Source organism: Salvelinus alpinus, chromosome 32, assembly GCF_045679555.1.
Source record: "Salvelinus alpinus chromosome 32, SLU_Salpinus.1, whole genome shotgun sequence".
NCBI classification, from domain to species: Eukaryota; Metazoa; Chordata; class Actinopteri; order Salmoniformes; family Salmonidae; genus Salvelinus; species Salvelinus alpinus.
In genome coordinates this window covers 12,255,456-12,274,421 of record NC_092117.1, presented here as the reverse complement: position 1 = coordinate 12,274,421, position 18,966 = coordinate 12,255,456, and the positions used below count along the sequence as shown (strand labels likewise).

Sequence of the window (18,966 nt, the reverse complement as noted above, 5' to 3'; positions counted from 1 at the left end):
GTGACGTGTCAAAATTTTGATTGATGACCCTATGTGAACTCTATGTGAACTCTATGTGAACCCTATGTAGTGATGACGTGTGCATGTCTTCTGGTCAGGCAAGCCTGGTTAGGTGGGGGCTATGGGGTGAGTAAGGGTCCATTTGACAGGCCGTTAATGATTGATGACCCAAGCCTGATTTATGACCCTATGTAATGATTTATGACCCTATGTCATGTAGAAGGGTGCATGCCCAGGGGGGTTGGTGGGGTTGAGTAAGTGACCATGTGTCAGGTCAACCTGTTACTGTTTCTCACGGTTTGGGTTGGTTAATGCCCCTTATAAAGCCGCTGAACAATTCCTGTTTAAGAGTGCACAAGATAACCCCCTGAATATTAAACAAAAATGACACCTATGCCAATTTTAGGGATGTTATGCTCGGCTTGTCATGAACTCGTTAGTTTGTTCACTCTTAGCGCAGTCTGTCCCTCAGGGAAAAACATTTCTAGGTGGGCTTAAACAAATCTACAGTGAAACAAAAGTGTACATTTTACACATATGTTTATTGACTTTTAAAAAGAACACAGTAACATGACAGATATAGTGGAGATGCATGCTACACAAATCTGCTAGTGGATATTCAATGTACAACAATAGTCTTAGGTAACAAGCAATACGTGTTAAATATGAGCCACAGTCAATCATGACAGCCTCTTTAGGAAAGGCCTTTACTTATGACTTAAACAGATTATTTTTCTACCCATCTTATTCATTAAAGCTGGGGGCATACCCCAGGATTTACATGCCGGACGGATTAGCTACCCATGTAGGGAAAACTTACGGAGCTTTGAGGGAGTGTGCAAGCGTCTTAGCGATCGGATAATGGTCAGGGCTAACCAGACCTCTGGATCTGTAAGAAAGGCATCGTAAAAGACCTTAATAATGTAAGGCTATAAAATGTATGTACTAAATATTTTGAATGAAATAAAATGGTTTTAAAAGCAGAATCTCACCATGTCAGGAACTCTTTAGTTTGTTCACTCTTAGCGCAGTCTGTCCCTGAGAAAAGAAAAAAAACTTGCGGAATGCGCGCGCGTGTGTGTGCGTGCGTGTGCTGTAGTGGATGTGTGTGTGTTTCAAAAAACAGAGAAAAAGGGGTGGGGTGTGTGTTCAAAAATGCCCATGCATCTGCGCTCAAGGCTCTCTCTCTCTCTCTCTCTCTCTCTCTCTCTCTCTCTCTCTCAGTAAATGTTTTATCAACAGTTATAGAAATATTAAACAAGCCTTAGTTCAAAACATAATTTAGGTTTTAGGGTCTAATGTAGCAAGCAATACGTGTCAAATAGGGGCCACAGTCAATCATGACAGCCTCTTTATGAAAGGCCTTTACTTATGACTTAAACAGATTCATTTTCTACACATCTTATTCATTAATGCTGTAGGATAAATCAGGTGTTTCTAGGTGGGCTTAAACAAATCTACAGTGAAACAAAAGTGTACATTTTACACATATGTTTATTGACTTTTAAAAAGACCACAGTAACATGACAGATATAGTGGAGATGCATGCTACACAAATCTGCTAGTGGATATTCAATGTACAACAGGGGTCTTCTGTAACAAGCAATACGTGTTAAATATGGGGCCACAGTCAATCATGACAGCCTCTTTAGGAAAGGCCTTTACTTATGACATAAACAGAATAATTTTCTACACAGCTTATTCATTAATGCTGTGGGATAAATCAGGTGTTTCTAGGTGGGCTTAAACAAATCTACAGTGAAACAAAAGTGTACATTTTACACATATGTTTATTGACTTTTAAAAAGACCACAGGAACATGACCGATATAGTCGAGATGCATGCTACACAAATCTGCTAGTGGATATTCAATGTACAACAATAGTCTTAGGTAACAAGCAAAACGTGTTAAATAAGGGCCACAGTCAATCATGACAGCCTCTTTATGAAAGGCCTTTACTTATGACTTAAACAGATTCATTTTCTACCCATCTTATTCATTAATGCTGTGGGATAAATCAGGTGTTTCTAGGTGGGCTTAAACAAATCTACAGTGAAACAAAAGTGTACATTTTACACATATGTTTATTGACTTTTTAAAAAACCACAGGAACATGACCGATATAGTGGAGATGCATGCTACACAAATCTGCTAGGGGATATTCAATGTACAACAATAGTCTTAGGTAACAAGCAATACGGGTTAAATAAGGCCCACAGTCAATCATGACAACCTCTTTATGAAAGGCCTTTACTTATGACTTAAACAGATTCATTTTATACCCATCTTATTCATTAATGCTGTGGGCATACCCCAGGATTTACATGCCGGACGGATTATCTACCCATGGAGGGAAAACTTACGGAGCTTTGAGGGAGTGTGCAAGCGTTTTAGCGATCGGATAATGGTCAGGGCTAACCAGGACCTATATCTGTAAGAAAGGCATAGTAAAATACATTAATTATGAAAGGCTATAAACTGTATGTACTAAATATTGTGAATTAAATAAATGGTTTTAAAATTGTATCTCACCTTTTAACGATAGGAATAAGTCCTTTCCATCTATCACCAAGCATGCCCCCGGAGAAAAAAACTTGCGGAAAAAAGCCATGTGCGCGCGTATGTGTGTGCGGGAGTGTGCTGTAGTGGCTGTGTGTGTGTGTGTTTCAAAAACAGAAAAAGGGGCGGGGTGTGTGTTCAAACGACCCCCATGCATCTGCGCTCAAGGCTCTCTCTCTCTCTCTCTCTCTCTCTCTCTATGCCGGGGGTCGTTTGAAACCAAGGTTTACACTATCCTGCAAAACAGATGCCTACCCCCCAACAAAAATATTATGTCTTACGCCTCCTAAACACGAAGGCCTTTCAAAAACTATTTTTTTAGGTGGGCTAAAAAGTCATTCATCCCAGCGATGTCGAGACCTCCCCAACCCCAGCATCTAGGTGCTAGCACCCCGGAGATTTTAGAATATCCAAAAGGATCCTAATGTTTAGACACCCCCAATCCCATGTGTTTGAAAAAAATTGCAGAGTAATCAAATATACCGGATAGCGCCCGAAAAAAAGAAAAAAAAAACCCGTCACCCCCTGCTTTGTAAACTCATTCCGTACTATCACTACTTTTGAGCCAAGGCCGCAAACTTCTCAACGAGTCTAGTGAAACAGATAGTTTCCCACTCTGTTCGCATCGTTTTAGTGCAGTTCGTGAAAACGTATATATTAGATTTGGGATGCGGGGACTTGTTTGAACATTAATGATATTATTGTAATATTAAACAGGAGTTATAGGTGTTTTAAAACGATGACCAAAATTATTATTTTATTTAAGTCAAATGCACATATTCATGTAATTTAAAACGTTCGCAGGATATGCAACATTAAACCAACTGCATTCCGGGGATAAATGATATGGAACCGCCTTCATTAGAATGGAATTCCGAAGAGCAACGGAGGGACACAGAATTTTACGAGATATCTATATGTCAACTGTATGTATTTTTTATGATAAAATGTACACCCGACATCGAAAATCAGACAACCCTGGAAGACATGATCGAAACGGAAGGGGTACCCCCGGAACATGAAGAGTAAAACATTGAATTCGGACGATTTCCCCGCTTCAAATGACATTTCAGAGGTCTCTGATTTGCGGTTGTTTGTGATGGGCAGAAAACAGGTTAAGGAAAACTCTGAGCCTGAAACAACATTCAGTCATGCTATTCTAAAACAGGAAGACAACGATTTTTACAGATATTCAGAAACAGATGGACAATAATTATCATTATAATTTGTTTTTTTAAATATATATTTTTTTTTAGGCCATATGTTAAATGGACGTATTCTTATAAGTTAAAATGTATCTATTTCGTATAAATACATGTTAACATTATCTAACGTCTGTATGATACCCAGAGGCTACAGGGCATAATGGATTGGGAACAGACAGATTTAGACGGGGATTCTCAGAAGCAAACTACGTCCGGTCCTTTACGTGCCCCCTTCACTAATACACTATTTTCGGCGTAAATCCCCCCACCCGACTACGGAAGAGCAGATGAAACAGAGACAATTCTGCGGGCTTGTACTGAAGGCCTTAACCTAGCTCCAAACACAAGCCAGCAGACCAGGACAGATAAAACGATAGACGTTGAATCTTTCCTTCCTCATGGAACTTTTTTGAAGGGGAGTTGAATATTAGAGGTGATGTTTGTATATATATATATATTATCTAAGAATGATTGGTATTAATTCTAGGCCTTTACATGTATGTTTTTAAAAATGAAGGCTATTTATACAATGAAACATTGTTTTTATTCATACTGTTTGTAAACAATAGCTTCTGCCCCCTCGGGGTCTACTTGAACCGCTTATTAAATCAGACCTCTCAGACCAGAAAGTATGATTAGAAACCATGGCCAACTATATTCAATCTGTGATTAGAAGCGATAATTAGAAGCTATGACAGAACTATGATCAAACTATGATAATAAACTATGAACAACTATGAAGACAGGGCTGTATGTGTGTGAATGATGAGCTATTATTTAAGGGTGTAATATTACTCTCTCTCTCTCTCTCTGCCAGGCTATGAAAAAGACAAGAGAAAGGACAGGGACTCCAGAATGTTGATAGGTCTTAGATTTTTATAGACAGGGTATCTGTAAAACACAATGTGACAACTAATGAAGATGCAAAAAGGGGTTTTCAGGAATATATTTGGTTGACAGATTTGTATTATTATAAAAAGTAATATAAAAATGATTAGAATCTTTAGTATTATTATGTTACATGCGAGACATACCCAGAAATGTCAGCGTAGACAACTTACAAGAATGTGTTTACCAGGCCGTGATGAAAACCTTTTAAAGGAGCTTTAATTCAAACATGCAAAGATATATATATGATACAATTACCAACGTTAAAAACTGTTGTTACAATATCACAAATAATGTTTCTCGGACTAACACACTGTAGAGTTTCCTATATACTAAAGAACAATCACTAAGACAAAACACAAAAAGTTGTAATACAATCAGTATACAGGGCATTCTATAGGGAATACAGGTACATTTTGAAAGATTATGATGTTGATGTGATTAAAAAAAAAAAAATCATTTCTCAATTTAGGATAATACGGTTTATTTGATACTTTACTTAAATTGTATTATTTATCTTGCCTCATACCAGGCTAATACACTACCAAGCCATGCAAACAGCTAGGGAATTAACCCAGAACAGTTGTGGGTCTTTTTATTTTTATTTTTTAATTTTTTTTGGAACAATAAATGATCAAGAATACCAATAGGCGTGATCTGATCCTCAAACCTATCACGACATCCTATAATGCACAGACATATGCAAAACCATACAACTCTGACAAGAAAACAATGAAAATCTTAACATGACTACAAGCCCTGCCATTATTTTTTAGTTACCATCCACCCAATGGTTGAATTTGGTACTTTTTCTATGTAGATGCACCGAGCCTCCAAGTGGCTGGAGACATACAACAGGCTAAAATAAAATGACCCAGTATGTGAAAAGCTGGGGGTCAAATGTATTTTTTATGTTTGGTTTTTGTTACAACCAACAGGGCTTCCTAACATTCGACATAACTAGTAAGCCTTACGCGGGAGATTAGTACTCATAAGTAATAGGGGGTAAGAAAGATCATAAAGGTCATTTCATATTTCGGTTTAGGGGATTAATAACTTTAGGGAAAACAATATTCACACTATGGGGATTATAAACATGGTAGAGAGCCATCACATCATGATGTAACAGGGATGAGTGGCGATTCAAAGTACAACAGGAGTCTTCTGGAAACTGCAATACGTGTTAAATATGTTTTACATACAGCCAAGACTGAGTGGTTTCACAAACTCCCTTTAAAGGTTTTGTAAGAAAGTTGTAACAGGCCTCATTCACCAGTCTAGAGATTAACCTAGAGACACCAAAAACATCAACGTTTAGAGCAGCTTGGAGATTATTCCCCATGTAAGGTGGGCAAAGAGCTGATTTACCTAACCCTGTACATACCAAAGGAATTTCCAGAGTTAGCAAACCCTGACACTGGGTATGATAACTCTGACTCGTATGTCTAAGGATTATTGTAGATGTTTACACCTGAGGGAGTTTACAGTAGGTCACTTAGATGTATAAAGGCAAAGAGAGCACCAAATTTACCTACGTGACCTCAAAGGACAGCCTACTTTATAATAGAGAATGCAGGGCTGTGTACTGAACATGTACCCCTTATAAAACATAGCGATCTAAGGTCAAATGTATCTAAAGTTTTTAATGAAGTGGCCGCTGCATTTAATTTAGATTACTTCAACATAGTCTAGAAACAGTAAGACCATTGATTGAATGATCTGCTTTGTGCTATTGAGCAAGAGGCCTGACCCATTTCTATGTATAATACTTAGTTTTTACACGTATTCTATAATGATTGAAAGTCAATAAAGATTTGATGCAAAATAATGAAAGCATAATGTAGTTCATTCTGTGCTGTTCTACATTGTGGTGGGACAAACTTATGTTTTCCTGGAAGGGTAGGCTTTCATGAATGGGGTCAAAATAAAATATGCTAGAAGCGATAGAACCATGGATGTATTTCCCTGAAACCAAGTGTGAATATCATTGGTAACTCACGTATCATGGTCCAACGATAGGTGTTTCATTCTGTGGACTGAAAATAATTCTAATGATTGAAGTGTATGTACCTAATATGTTGTACTAGTATATACGTTAAGGTGACTTAAAAAAATAAAATAAAAACATATTTATGTGTTAGTTCACTAAGAAGCAGCATTATAATTTTATATTCAGCTTCTTAATGAACTAACACATAAATATGTTTTTTATTTTATTTTTTTAAGTCACCTTAACGTATATACTAGTACAACATATTAGGTACATACACTTCAATCATTAGAATTATTTTCAGTCCACAGAATGAAACACCTATCGTTGGACCATGATACGTGAGTTACCAATGATATTCACACTTGGTTTCAGGGAAATACATCCATGGTTCTATCGCTTCTAGCATATTTTATTTTGACCCCATTCATGAAAGCCTACCCTTCCAGGAAAACATAAGTTTGTCCCACCACAATGTAGAACAGCACAGAATGAACTACATTATGCTTTCATTATTTTGCATCAAATCTTTATTGACTTTCAATCATTATAGAATACGTGTAAAAACTAAGTATTATACATAGAAATGGGTCAGGCCTCTTGCTCAATAGCACAAAGCAGATCATTCAATCAATGGTCTTACTGGTTCTAGACTATGTTGAAGTAATCTAAATTAAATGCAGCGGCCACTTCATTAAAAACTTTAGATACATTTGACCTTAGATCGCTATGTTTTATAAGGGGTACATGTTCAGTACACAGCCCTGCATTCTCTATTATAAAGTAGGCTGTCCTTTGAGGTCACGTAGGTAAATTTGGTGCTCTCTTTGCCTTTATACATCTAAGTGACCTACTGTAAACTCCCTCAGGTGTAAACATCTACAATAATCCTTAGACATACGAGTCAGAGTTATCATACCCAGTGTCAGGGTTTGCTAACTCTGGAAATTCCTTTGGTATGTACAGGGTTAGGTAAATCAGCTCTTTGCCCACCTTACATGGGGAATAATCTCCAAGCTGCTCTAAACGTTGATGTTTTTGGTGTCTCTAGGTTAATCTCTAGACTGGTGAATGAGGCCTGTTACAACTTTCTTACAAAACCTTTAAAGGGAGTTTGTGAAACCACTCAGTCTTGGCTGTATGTAAAACATATTTAACACGTATTGCAGTTTCCAGAAGACTCCTGTTGTACTTTGAATCGCCACTCATCCCTGTTACATCATGATGTGATGGCTCTCTACCATGTTTATAATCCCCATAGTGTGAATATTGTTTTCCCTAAAGTTATTAATCCCCTAAACCGAAATATGAAATGACCTTTATGATCTTTCTTACCCCCTATTACTTATGAGTACTAATCTCCCGCGTAAGGCTTACTAGTTATGTCGAATGTTAGGAAGCCCTGTTGGTTGTAACAAAAACCAAACATAAAAAATACATTTGACCCCCAGCTTTTCACATACTGGGTCATTTTATTTTAGCCTGTTGTATGTCTCCAGCCACTTGGAGGCTCGGTGCATCTACATAGAAAAAGTACCAAATTCAACCATTGGGTGGATGGTAACTAAAAAATAATGGCAGGGCTTGTAGTCATGTTAAGATTTTCATTGTTTTCTTGTCAGAGTTGTATGGTTTTGCATATGTCTGTGCATTATAGGATGTCGTGATAGGTTTGAGGATCAGATCACGCCTATTGGTATTCTTGATCATTTATTGTTCCAAAAAAAATAAATAAATAAAAATAAAAAGACCCACAACTGTTCTGGGTTAATTCCCTAGCTGTTTGCATGGCTTGGTAGTGTATTAGCCTGGTATGAGGCAAGATAAATAATACAATTTAAGTAAAGTATCAAATAAACCGTATTATCCTAAATTGAGAAATGTTTTTTTTTTTTTAAATCACATCAACATCATAATCTTTCAAAATGTACCTGTATTCCCTATAGAATGCCCTGTATACTGATTGTATTACAACTTTTTGTGTTTTGTCTTAGTGATTGTTCTTTAGTATATAGGAAACTCTACAGTGTGTTAGTCCGAGAAACATTATTTGTGATATTGTAACAACAGTTTTTAACGTTGGTAATTGTATCATATATATATCTTTGCATGTTTGAATTAAAGCTCCTTTAAAAGGTTTTCATCACGGCCTGGTAAACACATTCTTGTAAGTTGTCTACGCTGACATTTCTGGGTATGTCTCGCATGTAACATAATAATACTAAAGATTCTAATCATTTTTATATTACTTTTTATAATAATACAAATCTGTCAACCAAATATATTCCTGAAAACCCCTTTTTGCATCTTCATTAGTTGTCACATTGTGTTTTACAGATACCCTGTCTATAAAAATCTAAGACCTATCAACATTCTGGAGTCCCTGTCCTTTCTCTTGTCTTTTTCATAGCCTGGCAGAGAGAGAGAGAGAGAGTAATATTACACCCTTAAATAATAGCTCATCATTCACACACATACAGCCCTGTCTTCATAGTTGTTCATAGTTTATTATCATAGTTTGATCATAGTTCTGTCATAGCTTCTAATTATCGCTTCTAATCACAGATTGAATATAGTTGGCCATGGTTTCTAATCATACTTTCTGGTCTGAGAGGTCTGATTTAATAAGCGGTTCAAGTAGACCCCGAGGGGGCAGAAGCTATTGTTTACAAACAGTATGAATAAAAACAATGTTTCATTGTATAAATAGCCTTCATTTTTAAAAACATACATGTAAAGGCCTAGAATTAATACCAATCATTCTTAGATAATATATATATATATACAAACATCACCTCTAATATTCAACTCCCCTTCAAAAAAGTTCCATGAGGAAGGAAAGATTCAACGTCTATCGTTTTATCTGTCCTGGTCTGCTGGCTTGTGTTTGGAGCTAGGTTAAGGCCTTCAGTACAAGCCCGCAGAATTGTCTCTGTTTCATCTGCTCTTCCGTAGTCGGGTGGGGGGATTTACGCCGAAAATAGTGTATTAGTGAAGGGGGCACGTAAAGGACCGGACGTAGTTTGCTTCTGAGAATCCCCGTCTAAATCTGTCTGTTCCCAATCCATTATGCCCTGTAGCCTCTGGGTATCATACAGACGTTAGATAATGTTAACATGTATTTATACGAAATAGATACATTTTAACTTATAAGAATACGTCCATTTAACATATGGCCTAAAAAAAAATATATATTTAAAAAAACAAATTATAATGATAATTATTGTCCATCTGTTTCTGAATATCTGTAAAAATCGTTGTCTTCCTGTTTTAGAATAGCATGACTGAATGTTGTTTCAGGCTCAGAGTTTTCCTTAACCTGTTTTCTGCCCATCACAAACAACCGCAAATCAGAGACCTCTGAAATGTCATTTGAAGCGGGGAAATCGTCCGAATTCAATGTTTTACTCTTCATGTTCCGGGGGTACCCCTTCCGTTTCGATCATGTCTTCCAGGGTTGTCTGATTTTCGATGTCGGGTGTACATTTTATCATAAAAAATACATACAGTTGACATATAGATATCTCGTAAAATTCTGTGTCCCTCCGTTGCTCTTCGGAATTCCATTCTAATGAAGGCGGTTCCATATCATTTATCCCCGGAATGCAGTTGGTTTAATGTTGCATATCCTGCGAACGTTTTAAATTACATGAATATGTGCATTTGACTTAAATAAAATAATAATTTTGGTCATCGTTTTAAAACACCTATAACTCCTGTTTAATATTACAATAATATCATTAATGTTCAAACAAGTCCCCGCATCCCAAATCTAATATATACGTTTTCACGAACTGCACTAAAACGATGCGAACAGAGTGGGAAACTATCTGTTTCACTAGACTCGTTGAGAAGTTTGCGGCCTTGGCTCAAAAGTAGTGATAGTACGGAATGAGTTTACAAAGCAGGGGGTGACGGGTTTTTTTTTTCTTTTTTTCGGGCGCTATCCGGTATATTTGATTACTCTGCAATTTTTTTCAAACACATGGGATTGGGGGTGTCTAAACATTAGGATCCTTTTGGATATTCTAAAATCTCCGGGGTGCTAGCACCTAGATGCTGGGGTTGGGGAGGTCTCGACATCGCTGGGATGAATGACTTTTTAGCCCACCTAAAAAAATAGTTTTTGAAAGGCCTTCGTGTTTAGGAGGCGTAAGACATAATATTTTTGTTGGGGGGTAGGCATCTGTTTTGCAGGATAGTGTAAACCTTGGTTTCAAACGACCCCCGGCATAGAGAGAGAGAGAGAGAGAGAGAGAGAGAGAGCCTTGAGCGCAGATGCATGGGGGTCGTTTGAACACACACCCCGCCCCTTTTTCTGTTTTTGAAACACACACACACACAGCCACTACAGCACACTCCCGCACACACATACGCGCGCACATGGCTTTTTTCCGCAAGTTTTTTTCTCCGGGGGCATGCTTGGTGATAGATGGAAAGGACTTATTCCTATCGTTAAAAGGTGAGATACAATTTTAAAACCATTTATTTAATTCACAATATTTAGTACATACAGTTTATAGCCTTTCATAATTAATGTATTTTACTATGCCTTTCTTACAGATATAGGTCCTGGTTAGCCCTGACCATTATCCGATCGCTAAAACGCTTGCACACTCCCTCAAAGCTCCGTAAGTTTTCCCTCCATGGGTAGATAATCCGTCCGGCATGTAAATCCTGGGGTATGCCCACAGCATTAATGAATAAGATGGGTATAAAATGAATCTGTTTAAGTCATAAGTAAAGGCCTTTCATAAAGAGGCTGTCATGATTGACTGTGGGCCTTATTTAACCCGTATTGCTTGTTACCTAAGACTATTGTTGTACATTGAATATCCCCTAGCAGATTTGTGTAGCATGCATCTCCACTATATCGGTCATGTTCCTGTGGTTTTTTAAAAAGTCAATAAACATATGTGTAAAATGTACACTTTTGTTTCACTGTAGATTTGTTTAAGCCCACCTAGAAACACCTGATTTATCCCACAGCATTAATGAATAAGATGGGTAGAAAATGAATCTGTTTAAGTCATAAGTAAAGGCCTTTCATAAAGAGGCTGTCATGATTGACTGTGGCCCTTATTTAACACGTTTTGCTTGTTACCTAAGACTATTGTTGTACATTGAATATCCACTAGCAGATTTGTGTAGCATGCATCTCGACTATATCGGTCATGTTCCTGTGGTCTTTTTAAAAGTCAATAAACATATGTGTAAAATGTACACTTTTGTTTCACTGTAGATTTGTTTAAGCCCACCTAGAAACACCTGATTTATCCCACAGCATTAATGAATAAGCTGTGTAGAAAATTATTCTGTTTATGTCATAAGTAAAGGCCTTTCCTAAAGAGGCTGTCATGATTGACTGTGGCCCCATATTTAACACGTATTGCTTGTTACAGAAGACCCCTGTTGTACATTGAATATCCACTAGCAGATTTGTGTAGCATGCATCTCCACTATATCTGTCATGTTACTGTGGTCTTTTTAAAAGTCAATAAACATATGTGTAAAATGTACACTTTTGTTTCACTGTAGATTTGTTTAAGCCCACCTAGAAACACCTGATTTATCCTACAGCATTAATGAATAAGATGTGTAGAAAATGAATCTGTTTAAGTCATAAGTAAAGGCCTTTCATAAAGAGGCTGTCATGATTGACTGTGGCCCCTATTTGACACGTATTGCTTGCTACATTAGACCCTAAAACCTAAATTATGTTTTGAACTAAGGCTTGTTTAATATTTCTATAACTGTTGATAAAACATTTACTGAGAGAGAGAGAGAGAGAGAGAGAGAGAGAGCCTTGAGCGCAGATGCATGGGCATTTTTGAACACACACCCCACCCCTTTTTCTCTGTTTTTTGAAACACACACACATCCACTACAGCACACGCACGCACACACACGCGCGCGCATTCCGCAAGTTTTTTTTCTTTTCTCAGGGACAGACTGCGCTAAGAGTGAACAAACTAAAGAGTTCCTGACATGGTGAGATTCTGCTTTTAAAACCATTTTATTTCATTCAAAATATTTAGTACATACAGTTTATAGCCTTACATTATTAAGGTCTTTTACGATGCCTTTCTTACAGATCCAGAGGTCTGGTTAGCCCTGACCATTATCCGATCGCTAAGACGCTTGCACACTCCCTCAAAGCTCCGTAAGTTTTCCCTACATGGGTAGCTAATCCGTCCGGCATGTAAATCCTGGGGTATGCCCCCAGCTTTAATGAATAAGATGGGTAGAAAAATAATCTGTTTAAGTCATAAGTAAAGGCCTTTCCTAAAGAGGCTGTCATGATTGACTGTGGCTCATATTTAACACGTATTGCTTGTTACCTAAGACTATTGTTGTACATTGAATATCCACTAGCAGATTTGTGTAGCATGCATCTCCACTATATCTGTCATGTTACTGTGTTCTTTTTAAAAGTCAATAAACATATGTGTAAAATGTACACTTTTGTTTCACTGTAGATTTGTTTAAGCCCACCTAGAAATGTTTTTCCCTGAGGGACAGACTGCGCTAAGAGTGAACAAACTAACGAGTTCATGACAAGCCGAGCATAACATCCCTAAAATTGGCATAGGTGTCATTTTTGTTTAATATTCAGGGGGTTATCTTGTGCACTCTTAAACAGGAATTGTTCAGCGGCTTTATAAGGGGCATTAACCAACCCAAACCGTGAGAAACAGTAACAGGTTGACCTGACACATGGTCACTTACTCAACCCCACCAACCCCCCTGGGCATGCACCCTTCTACATGACATAGGGTCATAAATCATTACATAGGGTCATAAATCAGGCTTGGGTCATCAATCATTAACGGCCTGTCAAATGGACCCTTACTCACCCCATAGCCCCCACCTAACCAGGCTTGCCTGACCAGAAGACATGCACACGTCATCACTACATAGGGTTCACATAGAGTTCACATAGAGTTCACATAGGGTCATCAATCAAAATTTTGACACGTCACATCTACTTTAATCTCTCTGACCTAAACTGGGACATGCTTAACACCCCGGCCGTCCTACAATCTAAGCTAGATGCCCTCAATCTCACACAAATTATCAATGAACCTACCAGGTACAACCCCAAATCCGTAAACTCGGGCACCCTCACAGATATCATCCTGACCAACCTGTCCTCTAAATACACCTCTGCTGTCTTCAACCAGTATCTCAGCGATCACTGCCTCATTGCCTGCATCCGTAATGGGTCCGCGGTCAAACGACCACCCCTCATCACAGTCAAACGCTCCCTAAAACACTTCAGCGAGCAGGCCTATCTAATCGACCTGGCCCGGGTATCCTGGAAGGATATTGACCTCATTCCATCAGTAGAGGATGCCTGGTTATTCTTTAAAAGTGCTTTCTTCACCATCTTAAATAAGCATGCCCCATTCAAAAAATGTAGAACCAGGAACAGATATAGCCCTTGGTTCACTCCAGACCTGACTGCCCTTGACCAGCACAAAAACATCCTGTGGCGTACTGCATTAGCATCGAATAGCCCCCGCGATATGCAACTTTTCAGGGAAGTTAGGAACCAATATAACCAGGCAGTTAGGAAAGCTAAGGCTAGCTTTTTCAAACAGAAATTTACATCCTGTAGCACAAACTCCAAAAAGTTCTGGGACACTGTAAAGTCCATGGAGAATAAGAGCAGCACCTCCCAGCTGCCCACTGCACTGAGGCTAGGAAACACTGTCACCACCGATAAATCTACAATTATCGAGAATTTCAATAAGCATTTTTCTAAGCTGGGCTTGGTTTCCACCTGGCTACCCCTACCCCGGTCAACAGCTCTGCGCCACCAACAGCAACTTGCCCAAACCTCCCCCATTTCTCCTTCACCCAAATCCAGATAGCTGATGTTCTGAAAGAATTGCAAAATCTGGACCCCTACAAATCAGCTGGGCTAGACAATCTGGACCCTCTCTTTCAAAAATTATCCGCCGCAATTGTTGCAACCCCTATTACTAGCCTGCTCAACCTCTCTTTCGTACCGTCTGAGATCCCCAAAGATTGGAAAGCTGCCGCGGTCATGCCCCTCTTCAAAGGGGGAGACACTCTAGACCCAAACTGTTACAGACCTATATCTATCCTACCCTGCCTTTCTAAGGTCTTCGAAAGCCAAGTTAACAAACAGATCACCGACCATTTCGAATCCCACCGTACCTTCTCCGCTATGCAACCTGGTTTCCAAGCTGGTCATGCGTGCACCTCAGCCACGCTCAAGGTCTTAAACGATATCATAATCGCCATCGACAAAAGACGATACTGTGCAGCCGTATCCATCGACCTGGCCAAGGCTTTTGACTCTGACAATCACAGCATTCTTGTCGGCAGACTGAACAGCCTTGGTTTCTCAAATGACTGTCTCGCCTGGTTCACCAACTACTTCTCAGCTAGAGTTCAGTGTGTCAAATGGGAGGGCCTGTTGTCCGGACCTCTGCGAGTCTCTATGGGGATGCCACAGGGTTCAATTCTCGGGCCGACTCTCTTCTCTGTATACATCAATGATGTAGCTCTTGCGGCTTGTGATTCTCTGATCCACCTCTACGCAAACTACGGCCTTTTTATTGCCTTACCTTCCTAATCTTACTTAATTTGCACACACTGTATATAGACTTTTGTATTGTGTTATTGACTGTACATTTATTTATTCCATGTGTAACTTTGTGTTGTTTGTGTCACACTGCTTTGCTTTATCTTGGCCAGGTCGCAGTTGTAAACGAGAACTTGTTCTCAACTGGCTTATCTGGTTGAATAAAGGTGAAATAAAAAATACTCTGTGGGAATGTCAGTCCTACATGTAGTGTTGGTACATGGAATATTCCTCAACTGCATATATCATAAATTGCTATTGCAAGTACAAGAATTATGTTCAACAACTGACATTTTCAGATATTATTTTGACAAACACACTTTAACACACTTTGGTGCTTACAATTCGTTCTCTATTGTCATAGATTTGGTGGGCACTGTCATCTGTGATCTTTGTGATATGACTTTCTTTAAGCATGTACTGATGAAACTGTCACTTAATATTTTTTTCTTAAAAGTCTACAAACGCTCTACAGTCGTGGCCAAAAGTTTTGAGAATGACAATATTAATTTCCACAAAGTTTGCTGCAGGGAAAATAAGAAGGAAAAGGAAAATATTTAGAACTAACAATTATTATAGATATATATTAAAGAAAAGGGTAAACAACACTGGACTGAACCCCCTAATTGTCAAACTAATAATAATGTACAACAATATAGAAGATACATAACTAGAGGTTATCTAATATGGGTGTATATCCACTGCACGCTTCTTAGGTGTGTAATTTACATGACCAAGGAGCTATTGAAATTCAAAACTATGAAAAATGTACGTTACACCGCGTGATTTTACAGTACACAAACAAGAGTGTGCAATATAGAAGGGTAGTCAGTGGACATTAGGTCACATGACCAAGGAGCTATTGAAATTCTACATTTAAAAAAATTCATGGAAAACCATGTGAGATGAAAATGGACAAACTAAAGGGTATGCAATGTGTAGGCCCACTGAGTGGACATTCTGAACCTTGTTTGAAGTCACTAGGTCAGATGACCAAGGAGCTATTGAAATTCTACATTTTGAAAGATTATTTTTAAATCTTGTGAGTTAAAAATGTACAAACTAAAGGGTGTGCAATGTGTGTCTATGCCATGGGGTTAGCTACAACCAGTTTTGAAAGCTTTAGGTGTAATGGTTAAAGAGCTATTGAAATGTGAAAAAATGTATTTGTCACTATGTTGATGGTCCCTAACTGCTATTGGTGGACGTAAGGAAAACTACAGGCGAATATCCAACCTGAAACTGTCTTTACCTCGGTAAGGTCTAGGGGAAGGACTAGCTAACATGTTTAGACTACTGAACTAAAATATAAATGCAATATGCAACAATTTCAAAGATTTTGAGTTATAGTTCATATAAGAAAATCAATCAATTGAAATAAATTCATTAGGCCCTAATCTGTGGATGTCACATGACTGGGCAGGGGCGCAGAAATGGGTGGGCCTTTTTATTAAACATTTATTGGGTGTGGGGGGGTAGATCAGCTTTAATATTATAGGTTCTATCAATTTCATTGTTAGCATAAATTCTAATCCCTTATTATTTTCATTTTCTCTATACCCTGATTGAAGTAAATTAATGAATAACAATACTTCTACTTACACATTTTTGCTCACATCTACAGTATCTTAAATAATTATACATATATTGAACAAAAATATGTGCAACAACAATTTTACTGGATTACAGTTCATATAAGGAAATCAATCGATTGAAATGAATTAATTAGGCCTTTTCTATGGCTTTTACATGAATGGGCAGGGGTGCAGCCATAGGTGGGCCCGGGAGGGCATAAGCCCCCCAGTGGGAAGCCAGGCCCAGCCAATCAAAATTAGTTTTTCCTCACAAAAGGGCTTTATTACAGGAATACCCCTCAGTTTCATCAGCTGTCTGGGTGGCTGGTCTCAGAAGATCCCACAGGTGACGCAGCCGGCTATGGAGGTCCTGGGCTGGTGTGGTCTGCGGTTGTGGCGCCGGTTGGACGTACTGCCAAATTGTCTAAAATGACGTTGGAGGCATTTATGGTAGAGAAATAAATCAACATTAAATTCTCTGGCAACAGCTCTGGTGGACATTCCTGCAGTCAGCATGCCAATTTCACTCCCCCTCAACTTGAAATATCTGTGGCATTGTGTTGTGACAAAACTGCATTTTAAAGTGGCCATTTATTGTCCCCATCACTAGGTGCACCTGTGTAATGATCATGCTTTTAAATCAGCTTCTTGATATGCCACAGCTGTCAGGTGGATGGATTATCTTGGCAAAGGAGAAATGCTCACTAACAGGAATGTAAACAAATTTGTGCACAAAATTTGAGATATTATCTTTTTGTGTCTACGGAAAATTTCTGGGATTCATTTCAGCTCATGAAACATGGGACCAACCCTTCACGTTGCGTTTTATATTTTTGTTCAGTTTATTTGCAAAGTAGCTAAAAAGTTATTGCTAATTAACTAAAATCGTAAAGTTGTCTGTGATGAGATTTGAACATGCAAACCTCTGGGTTGCTAGACATTTGCGTTATATGCCCACCCATCCACTGCGACCACCCTCCTTTTGTTTGTGCCTTAAGTAACCTTCTGTCTTATGTAGCATACCAAAAGTAACAATCATACTAATTTGTGTCCTGGATTTACATTTACTATGTTACTAGTTATCTGAGACCAGGCTGTCCACACAGGTGTGGTGCCTGAGTGAATTAAACAATTAACATCCCATCATTCTTAGGTCATGTATACAAATGCCTAGTTGCCCATTATTTTGGCTACCATGGCTAGAAGAAGAGATCAGTGAATTTGAAAGAGGGGTCTCAAAGGCGCACAGGGAGTTTTAAAGTGTCAATCACCAAATCTCAACCCAATTGAAAACTTATGGGAGATTCTAAAGCTGTGCCTGAGACGGCGTTTAACAACACCAAATTATGGAATTTCTCATGGAAGAATGGCGTCACATCCCGCTAATAGAGTTCCAGACAGAATCTATGCGAAGGCGCATTGAAGCTGTTCTGGCACCTTGTGGTGGCCCAACACCCTATTAAGACGCTTTGTTGGTGTTTCCTTTATTTTGGCAGTTACCCGTAATTTAACACATTATTCAAATAGCAGCCATGTTATTTTCTTGCCTTGAAATGTGAAATTATAATTTCCACATCTAGTAGTGGTTTACTCAGGTTTAGTGTAGTTTTTAAAAAAGTAAGCTAGACTGCATGGAGAAAGATTTTAACTTAAATTTGAATCATTTTACTTACCTTCATTTCAAGCTAGCTATTATCAACATAGCCGTCGCGGGAAGTAGTTTGTGGTGGTATTGTACGTTGTTTTTCTTCATAGTGATGGAAAGTCTACAGGTACATACCTGTAGGGTACGTACAACTTCCGGCGCCGAACAGGATGGCTGCCTCGCTTCGCGTTCCTTGGAAAATATGCAGTATTTTGTTTTTCTATGTGTTATTTCTTACATTGGTACCCCGGGTGATCTTAAGTTTCATTACATACAGCCGGGAGGAACTACTGAATATACGATTAACGTCAACTAACCACCCTTCCTACCAGGAATATGACTTTCCCGAAACGGATCCAGTGTCTTGCCTTCCACCCAATACAATGGACCTGATCCCAGCCGGCGAAGCTACACGACGCCGAAAAAGGGGCAAACGTAGCGGTCTCCTGGTCAGGCTTCGGAGACGAGCACATCGCGCTCCACTCCC

At 38.7% G+C, this 18,966-nt stretch overlaps 3 long non-coding RNA genes across 3 annotated transcripts; 1 reads left to right on the top strand and 2 right to left on the bottom strand.

Annotated features, from left to right (window-relative positions):
- Positions 1-523: 523 nt before the first annotated feature.
- On the bottom strand, positions 524-1,196 carry LOC139562221 (uncharacterized). The gene is made up of 2 exons (XR_011672316.1): positions 993-1,196; positions 524-889 (listed from the first exon to the last, which is right to left on the bottom strand). It is a non-coding gene; the product is annotated as an uncharacterized lncRNA (long non-coding RNA).
- Positions 1,197-1,476: 280 nt separating this feature from the next.
- Positions 1,477-4,439, bottom strand: LOC139562220 (uncharacterized). Its single transcript, XR_011672315.1, has 2 exons — positions 2,534-4,439; positions 1,477-2,432 (listed from the first exon to the last, which is right to left on the bottom strand). It is a non-coding gene; the product is annotated as an uncharacterized lncRNA (long non-coding RNA).
- A 4,697-nt stretch (positions 4,440-9,136) lies between these two features.
- Positions 9,137-13,103, top strand: LOC139562218 (uncharacterized). The gene is made up of 3 exons (XR_011672314.1): positions 9,137-11,105; positions 11,207-12,634; positions 12,738-13,103. It is a non-coding gene; the product is annotated as an uncharacterized lncRNA (long non-coding RNA).
- Positions 13,104-18,966: the final 5,863 nt, after the last annotated feature.